We start from the raw sequence: 10,657 nt of genomic DNA on the forward strand, positions 1-10,657 counted from the left end.
GCTTTGAGGCACAAGAGGAAATTTGGGGCTTTATATTCTGTTATATTTCTAAGTCATTATTTGTACTGTTCACATGTGCATCATACATAAGAACTTGGACAAGGGCTGCTAAATCCTTCAGGCAAGTCCCATTATAAGCTCAAACATGATGTTAATGCTTCACCATAACAGAACATATCTTGTGATTACCACCTTATTAATAGAAAATGAGTTGGCATTGACATTGAGTAGGATCTTTCCACTGGTTAAATCATAAGAGAACTTTGAGAATCTGCCTGAGTTGTTGTTTTGTGCACAGGGACATACACATCTGGTAAGACAAGAACTGCAAAGGTATCCAACAAATAAGGTTGTTACCATGAAAGCTTGGACAGCTTTCTGAGTTTGAAGCAATAATTAGAGTCAATGTTTCCTCTAAGATAATGTATAAGCACTTCCTTTTGAAAAAAGGCAAGAAATAATAATAATAATACAGAAATTAATAGTAATTAATAGTAATTCAGTTGAATCTAAGTGAAATTGCTATTATTTCTTCCATGTGTTGAGGCTGTTAGAACCTTTACATTCCCCAAAACGTAGAGTTCATAGTAAGTATATACTGTTCTCCATTTTCTGTTTCAGTTTAATGAAGAATAAAGAGATCCCCTGCTGTCAAAGCTAGAAATCACTCAGCTTTGCCCCAAAAAGAAGTTTCAGGCATGACTAGTAGCTTCCTAATGGCCCAAGACAACAAAGTAAATTTCACCCAATTAATTCTGTTTTACATAACGCTATAGAGAGTTGCTGACACCATTTCTGAATTTTGATTCTGAAACATGCATCATGCTTTCACATACTGCAAAAATACCTTTGTGTTCAATAAGAAAAAAAAAAAAGATCAGAGCTGAAAAACATGATTTCATCATTTCTCTACCAACAACTTGGTTGCTATTTTACAAAAAGAAATAAACTTTTAATATTTCTCAAGGGGCAACCTTTTTTAAAAAACTATATCATGGCAACAAAATAAACAGTTGGTCATTTCTGTTTTACAGTAACACAAATATTAACTAGTTGAAACTCTCATGAAAAATATTTTCTAATTTGAAATACTATGTGAAATACTATGTTTTAACACACGTACTTTTCAGAGAATACAAGATTACAGCCAGCAAAATATTAGAAATATGAGAAGATGCTTTCAAAATAATTTTACACAATTATCCTGATGGCATCGATACAAAGCAATTTTCAACAAGCAAGTCTGTAGACTGTAAATTTACAGAGCTAGACAATATCTGGTGTTCTGGAAGTTGGAAGCTCCTTAAAGTAACCCATGAAAACCTCTACTTGTTTGGAGGTGGTGGCACTTAACAGTGTCACTGCAAGGAATTGCCTCCTTGGATTTACAGCCTGAAACAACATGCAAAGGGTCACTCTTTCTGTCTAAGTGTAGAAAAGCAAAATGAGCATGCAGTATCAACATACATTATAACTTTTATACAACTATTTATTGCTAAAAATATTTATCAAGATTATGGAAGACCAAAATTCAGGCCAAATCAGTGCTTAGAGGAGGGTCAGAATAACACTACGACCATCTTGTGGAACGTCCTAACCACAGAGGTGAAGTTCTTTGGAAAGAACGCATGTGTTTAAATTAGACACCTACTTTTAAAGCTTTTTATCCATGCAGGAGACACAAAGATTCAGTGGACCAGAAACGGCAGTCAACTGTGCACCCTAACCTCATTTGGAGGAAACCCTTCACAATAGTCTTACTGTCTTCTTGAAAAGAAATAGAAGCATAAATGGCAATCCAAAAAGACTAGTTCATAATAATATGCTTGACTCGTTCAAAAGACAAACATTTCTGTTTTCTAATGAACAAAAGAGAGTGCCCTGCTGGTGTTCTTTATTTAGTAACATTACCCTTCTATTATAGATAGTTACCATTGAATCCCAAATTCTCTATTTCAAGGGAAAAGGCTTTAATTTTATTTCTTTTGGCATCTGAAAAATACTTTAAATGGGGGGAAAAACAGCAGACATGAAATAAGAGCTCTGGTTTAATGATGTCAACAACTTCTGTACAGTTGCGAGGCCCAAAATATTGTGGAAAAATGTTGGAACTCATTTTCCATCTGAAAGTAGGGAAGACGTCAATTACAAAACTCCTAAGATGTATTAAACAGATCTCCCTTTCACACAAAGAAGTGATCGTCTCACCAACGTGCTTTTTCTTCCCTAAAATATATACTCCTAATAAATTAACACAATACTTAAAAGTTTTATACTGATTCAGGCATTAAGCCGCTACACCTAAATGTTATCAAGAGTAATTTCAACGATTTTGCTCCAACTGCTAGGGTTTCATCCAATGGAAATACATTCTTCTGATGATACCAATGTACAAACTACGAAGTATCATTACATATGTCATGTTCCTTGCTAACTGACACCCTGCCCCCTGTTGGGATAAACCCATAAATATTTAGTGCTGTTTTGTTTTGTTTTTCTTTTTCTTTTTCTTCTTCTTTTCACTTAAAGAAGTGAATAGAGAATATTGAACATAACATTTCAAAAACTTCTTTCATTACAGATGTTGCAGGATGAAAAAGTCGTAACAGATACCACTTGACTAAATTACCTTTGGGAAAACATTATATAGCATTTTGCATTATCTGAAAGAACTTACATAGTCAAGTACTGCATGAAACACTTTGGATCATACCGTAAAACAATTCAGGGTAAATTATGATCCGCTTTATGATACTGAAATACTCCAGCAAGTAAAGCAAAACTAAGCCAACAGACATTATGGTGTCAAATTTTTCACACAAAAAATAATCAGTCTTAAGGGAACAGCATAAAAAAATCAAATTATCTCAGGGTGAATCGCAAAACTAAACAAAACAGCTGTCTTAAAAATTGCAGCTTTCATTTGCTTCAGGGAAACTAAAAGCAAAGGAACGTAATAAACTCCAGAACCCTTTCTCCACGGAACTATATTTGGTTATTGTCAAAGACAAGAGACTGGACTAGATGAGCTCTGATTTAATCCAGTACAGCTGTTCTTATGCTCTTATGTACTTTATACATAGCCCTGTCTAATTGTTGCTGTGAACACAGATTATAAAATTTCCCAATACACAATCTGGGCACTGCAGTGAAGTTTCTTGCAATACTACAGGACTATAATAAAATACAGGACTATATTAAAAATTCTCAGCACTGAATTAACTTTCCCAGGATACTGCATGATACAAATGAAGGGGAATCTCATTTGAACAGGGAAGTGGGCTACAGAGCTGGTGACAACTTCACTACCATCACTGTCCAGGAGCTGTGTGCTGGTTATATTCAAGTTCACACAGCTTATATGAATCACTTTACACCAGTCACATGCTAAACCTAGAAGCGAAATTGGACCTATATCCCATGCAGGTCTGTCTTTGATATCCATATGTGTCACTACAGAAGGCTATAGCCCTTAAGCTCTGTCTTTGTGACTAGAAAAATGTCATTTTTACTTATTTTCACACTGGGAGTTCTATCAGCTATCAGTTTTATCAGCTGGGAGTTTTAGTTTTATGGGTAATGAGGTTTATTTAGGGCATTAATTTCAAAGCTGTATATTCAGAAATTGAATTTTTTTTTCAGTCTGGGGAAATGCTGATGTGCAGCACTACCAAGCAGAGCACCATATTAATCTCAAGAAAAATGAAAAATATTCTTTCCTCCCCAGATTGCAGCTTCCTCTTATAAATTTCAATTTCATTTCTACGGAAGGGTAAAAGTACACAAAACTATGCTGGATATATTAAGGAGCAAGGCTTTGGGTGGAAATGCCTGAACAGTGCTTGTTTTTCTTAAGGTCCAATGACTATTGTACTGGGCTCAAAAATCTGCCTGGTGTCTGGGACGTAAACAGGATTAGCTATTCTTGTTTCCCATGAATACTAAAAGGCAATGACATTCTTGCCATGTGCTTCAGATCCAGTCCAATGAGTCTGCCACCTATAACGGCTACACTTTCTCTATACTCTCCACAACAAGTGAACAAACACTGAAGAGTTGAGTGAATTCCCCAAAGCAAATTCTTCCAGTCTTCCCAAGCCATTCCATTCATTACATGGATTTTTTTTTTTCCACGGATTTATGAATTAAAGTAAACAAAAGCATTAATGCTTACTTCTTTTAAAATGTTCATCTTCAAAAACATTTACTACACAATGTCTTCTTTAATAGGCTGTTATGTAAGGAATTTCTTAGTGCCACTGAGTAAATGATTACTGTGGTTTCACAGAATTTTAATTTCAATTTTGTTTAGTTCTTCGTAGAAGATACAGATATCCACACAGTTACTAACTATAAAAATTTTTGTTATTTGTACCTTCTGATTTAGGTTATTTGTATATATGTAGTGTTGATAAGCAGAGTTATCAAGACCAGCTAATGTACCATCTTCTACAAAGTACTCTGAAACAGTTCTGTTAATTCAGAAAAAAAATAATTTTAATTTCAAGAATGTAGTATTATGAGTATTTACACAGAAAAAAATGTATCCTTTGCATGCAGTATTTGTAAAATAAATCCATCTTTCTCTGTGGGAACTTTTCATATGATAGCCATTTCTAGGGAAAATATATAAAAGCTGACCTATTTTTTTCCACAAGACAGATATTTTTCTCAAAGGAATAATACTGAACACAGCTGTGGAAATACTAGATACTCAACAACACTATCAAACAAGACAAGAATCTTCTAAGTGAATTATGCAATTATATGTTTAAAGGATTAAAATTAGGAAAAAGGATTAAAATTGACTTCATTTTTTTTTCCACAGCGATTTCTCCAAACTCCTGAAAGTTGGCTATTCCATTACATCTTATCCTCCACTCTCATGCTTTTCGTTCCTTCATAGTCAGAGAAGGCCCTTCTGAATATTTCATGGTTCATAACCTTTTTAGAATTAATATTCTTTGTTTAAAAATACATACATACATATACATATACATACATACATATATATATATATATATATATGGCTTGCTTTCTTCTAATGGAAGATGGTTCTGAACTTCAGTAAAAGTTGATTCACTACCAGGGAGAACTCTTCTTCCATTTTTATCAGGAAAGTTTGGCTCTTATAACAGAGAAACTCAGGAAGCAAGACTTTTCCTCTTTCAATTAGACCAATTATAGTCTACATAAATCATCAAAACCCTACTACGCTTGCTTGCATATTTCCACAGCTGTACTGTACATGTTTCATTCCATATTTCCTTTAATTTTGAGACTGTCACCCACTCGTTTCATTTGTTACCTCTTTCTTTCTTTCTTTCTTTTTTTTTTTTTTTTTTTTTGCATTGGAAAACACAAAACAATCATTCTTTGTTTTTTGGTGATGCATGGATTCAAACAGACCTGTGTTACATACATGGTGTCCTTATTTTGAAGGCTATTTGGTAATGCCACAAGTGAAAGAAACATCAATTAACTGTGTTTTAGCTGAGGTAAATTTTTGAGGTAAATCTTCTAAGCAAAGAACAGCCCGTGGTTTAAGTGAGGATACATGCATCTTTTACCTTAGTTGTAAAACATCTTATACAGAAATTGTAATAAAAACAAAGAAACACTAGTATAGTTGCAGCCTGAATCACATGCAGACAAATTACCAAAGATGTAGTTTGCCTGTTTGAAAACCAACAAACAAACAAATGTTACACATTGGTAAGGAATGTACTTTCCAAAGTCAAAGCTATTTAGCACTGCCGACAGGAAACCGAATGGAAATTACCATTTTGTGTAATACAAGTGTTCAAGAAAAAAATCATAGCCTCCGCTTTACAAATTGTTCTACAAAGAAAAGATCTCATTTTCCATACCACAAGTTAATATGGAATTATGATATATGTTTTTCTTTCAATTTACATAAGCATTTCCATTGAGTGGTAAAAGTAACTTCTATCATTAGTGAATTTCTATCTACAATAAAAAGCAGTGTAAAACCATCCAGGCAACCAAACATCTTAACTAATGCATTCCTGTATTTTCAACCAAATAACTTGAAAAATAGAACATCAAGATATCTGTCCAACAACTCCAACTCTCCAACTTCTCTGCTAGTTTCTATATGGTATTTTAGCTTAATTGACAAGTTTTTTTTCTCTTAGGTTTTCTTTGATTTTCTTGGTAACTCTGCTGTAACACCTACCACACCACAGCGCTCCATGTGTAGTGGCAAGCAAGACTGAGCCAACACAGGTTCCAACAGCCGCAGACTTTGGCAAGGCCTTTGATGTTTTTTTTTTAAGTCAAAGTAGCCACTTTTAGGAAAGGCTAGAGAAAAACTCATCTTTTTTGTATCACATACCCACACGGGGAATACTGGCAAGAATGTGCCTATTACTTAATACATGCAAGCTTTATTTTTTTTAAATATGTAAGTGCAACTAGTATGAAAAGCTGCAAAACCTAAAAATATTTTCATAGAAAATATTAGATCTAGTTATTAGATCTGTTACAGTACATCATATATTGCAAGGTTTTCTTCATTTACACATTTAGTTTCTGTATTTGTACCTTTTCTTCTTACCTTTACTTGTGGTTTCCCCCACAGGTGAAACAGGAAAAGAACACATGCTAAAAATCAGCAATATACGAGTAGTTAAAGTAACTTTAATTCTCTTTTTTTTTTTTTAAATGCCAACTTGGAAAAAACCCTACATATTACCTAGTACCCATGATTTCATGATTCCATAGTTACATGATAAAATAGTGTTAAAACTATAAGAGCTGTGGTTAACTAAAAATGAAGCACACTCTTTCAGAGGTGTCCCAGCCTCTTTAGTGTTAGACCCAACCTAGAAGGACGGATACTGCTACTGTGCCAATGGCAAACAAACGAGACACTCCTACAGAATTCCCAGGAGCAAAACATGCATCTGAGAACACAGGCTAGATTAAGTAATATGGTAGGGCATGCACTCCTTTAGTGAGCTAATAGCCTTTTTTCTATTAGTAATGTTTCTGAAAGCTTTCATTTCAACTATTCCACAATAACAAACTGCTTGTTTCAAAACTTGCAAACAGAGTTTGGAAATCTTCCTAGAAATACTGTTACTTTTTCCAGCTACAAAACAGTATATGCTCAAAGTGCATGCAACCAATTTTGCAGACCCATGTTCTTCATTAGACCTAAAAGTGCAAACTGTTGACAGTTACTATGCGATCGATGTCATATTTACTGCTTTAATTTTTAATAGTTTCTATCGTAAACTGAGTGAAAGTCATCTTCTATTGGATTCTTGAATTTCTACAGTAATACACATTACTTTTGCTGATAAGCAATGCTAGAAGAAAGCATGACACCAAATTAAATTATCTTTGCAGTCTGGCATACTCTGAATACATTTTTTTCTTTTTTTTCCCCCTTCTGTAATACAAAAGACTAGATGGACGTATTTCGTTTTTCTTACAACTACCACAATTACTAATTCAATGGAAGTTGATGACAGATATTGCTTTAAATGCTGTTTTCAGGTTCTGAACAATATGAATCTGTCAAAAGGTTGCATATAAGAAAACTATCATTTACACTTCTATATTATTCATACTGTTAAAACAACAGGAAAAACGGAAAAAATCAGCATATCCTTTCTTTGCAGGTGACCAGGTTTTATTAAGTTGTTAAATTTTAACAGTAAATACTTGATATTCTATGAGGAAATGTTGTACTCAGTCAAGTTTGTATTCAGAAACAAAAAATTCTCCTTATTATCTGAGTGATTCAGTAGTTTGGCACTGATTGCAGAACTTTTCATTTTAACTACTGTTTGATTTTCCATGAAAGAATGTCTGGTGTTTCCAAAGTCTGTAAGAAAGATAAGTATCCGTATTCCATAAAAATGTCATCTAACACTATCCAAACTTGTAAGTAGAACCAAGAGCAAGACTAACAATTGACATGTACTGAAACCAAAACTATTTCAAGACCTTCATCCATCAAGCAGGTTATTTTTCAGGCTGAGCAGACTGCTGATCCAGTTAAATGCACAAACTTTGTACAGGATCAAGGAGATCAGCATCAAGATGGGGAGAAGCTGGCCGGGGATTTCTTAAACTAGCATTCTCACATCAAGAAATTTGTATTAATCTATAGCCTAAGGTAGAACAAAGCTAACTTACTCTCCTAAGGCAAGGCAAACCAACTGCAAAGATGAAAAATAAAACCTGTCTCTTCAGGTTACTACTCTGCCTCTCCGGTCAGTCATGTCTGCCACGTTACTGCATGCATAAAACACTACAAATATAAGAAGAAATCTTATTATCAGTGCATGTCAGCAGCATCTGATAAGTCTAACAATCATGTGGGAGTGTGTACGTACACACCGGACTTTATAGGTCCTCTAACACCGCAAGCTATGACTTGACTCTCAGGATTGACATGTTGCTAATAAAGGCCAGACTGTAAAATGAAACAGAGCACTTTGTTGCAGTTTCTAAATCAGCTGCCAAAAATATGTGAAAAAGTACACGCCAATTAACAAGTGACAGTTAATTCATAGATGCTAATAAATAAATATGATTATTTAATATATTTACATATAAATACTGAAGAGTCAGGATGAACCACAGAAGCAGAAGAGTACAGTTTTTCTGAACTCAGCTAGTTTGAATGGTGTAGTTCAACTGCAGCCAAAACACAGCTAAACCCAAACTGTGGGACTGTGCTCCACATGGGCTGCTTGTGAGCATGAAAGGAATATGTCATCTTATTAAAATGTGATGGGCAGTCTCCAAGACAGATTTTTGCAGTTGATGTTAGATTCATCACTTTATGTAAACCACATTTATAAACAGTGCTAGTCAATGAAAAAGTATTTGTTTTGCCTTACAATAACAAATATATACAAGATCCGCTTAAAAAAAGACTGCAATGTAAGCATAACCCACATATGGCAGCATATGCTTGACTGCTCAAACATATCAAGTACTAGAAACATAGTTACTTTTGATGAAGAAAATCAAGATAGCATTTTATTTCAATGCTGTGACAAAGTTAAATATAAAACACCATCCAAACTTTTTTCATTTGCATATTTCACCATGGTGAAAGGCAGTATTCGGAACCATGGTTTCTTGGATATATTTCTGTCCTTTGACTCAGAAATTAATTTCCACTATTTGTAAATGTAAGTCAGGCATTTCAAGGCAAGATAGAACTAATGTTCTACCAATTTTTTCACTGCTGGAAATAAAAATCACTGAAAAGATCCAAAGATTAACCCCCAATAAACTTTTACTTATTTAAACATACAATATACAGGAGAATATACATACAGTTGCTTGCCTCTCTCAAAATAAAAGACTCACTCAAAATAAAACCCCAACACCATGGATTAAATGACTATGACAGACATATTTTTCTGTCAGGCTATTTAAAAACCAAATCTCACTGTTCATGCAACAGCAGGAACAATAACAGCATCTCCAGCAGTATCATCTCCAATCAATTGCTATGTAACAAATCCAAGAAAGCATTCCCTCAAAAAGCTGCAGCTACATCCTTTGACTAGCCACTACACATTCCACAGAAGTACACTGTAGTCTTACCCAAAAAAAGTGAGAGGAGAATTGAACCTAGTACCTAGCATCAAGTCACTCATTTGCACACTCCAGCTTTCATTCAGAACTCTACAATTCTCCTGCTGTGTTGGCTCATGTAGTGCCATCGGGTCCAAAAATTAAAGTATATTGGAAACAGGGATTCTGGAGAGGAATTCTGCAAGAGTAGTTAGTTTTTGTAAATTGGAAATATGCTGCAAATGTTTAAAAGAACTGACTCATAAATTAGATTGAAAACCACAGGTCTATTTTAATTTTTAGTACTGCTATTAACAGCCAGCGTCTAAAGGTCAGAATTTGGTAGTCAAGTGACCTAAAAAGGTGACTTTGGGGTATTTTGTTTTAGCATGCAATCACATTCATAATGAAAATATGAAACCTGTATTTTGAAGTACTAAACAGGTTTATTACAAGAACAGTATGTCAATGGAAGCAATAATTGTTTCTACCATATTGATATGCTAAATGGTACAAAATGAATGAATAATTCATTATAATATAGCATGGTGACATTTCTTCCAGATGCTACTACTGTTTGTGTCAGCTTCATAAGTATGGCTATGACTGACTTTATAGACACCAGAACGTGTTTCTATCATAAAAATCAACCAAAAAGAGAAAAGTTTTAAAAATATCTAGCCAAAACTGGGATGTTGCTAAACACCAGGAACATGGAGCATTGTTGCAAACAAGGATCAACCTAAACTGTTGATTCAACACCTTCATATTGAAATAAGTGAAAAAGAAGAAACCAGTACATTCATATCACAACCCTCAGACTCTCCTCTCTTCTATTAAAGAGCCAAGAAAATGTTGGAGTTTTTTTTTAGATAGCAATTTAATACAAATTTGCTCAAGTAAATGCATCCAAACCAACCTATTCAAAACACAGGGGTGTTTGCTTAGGAAGATTTGGTTTCTAAATACAGGCAAGAGAGTGCAGATATATGCAATTTGAGATTTCAAAAGAGTTTAAGATTCTCTCTCAGATTTTTATGTGGGAATATGATTGCTCTTAAAACTGTAATTTCATTCTTTGGGAACT

The 10,657-nt window shown here is 34.3% G+C and overlaps 1 protein-coding gene across 4 annotated transcripts in view; it reads right to left on the reverse strand.

The window, feature by feature from the left end:
• CENPP (centromere protein P) overlaps nucleotides 1-10,657 on the reverse strand; it is a 150,428-nt gene that overhangs the window by 59,145 nt on the left and 80,626 nt on the right. The gene's annotated exons all lie outside the window — the stretch shown is intronic.

Source organism: Anas platyrhynchos, chromosome 13, assembly GCF_047663525.1.
Source record: "Anas platyrhynchos isolate ZD024472 breed Pekin duck chromosome 13, IASCAAS_PekinDuck_T2T, whole genome shotgun sequence".
Taxonomy (NCBI): domain Eukaryota; kingdom Metazoa; phylum Chordata; class Aves; order Anseriformes; family Anatidae; genus Anas; species Anas platyrhynchos.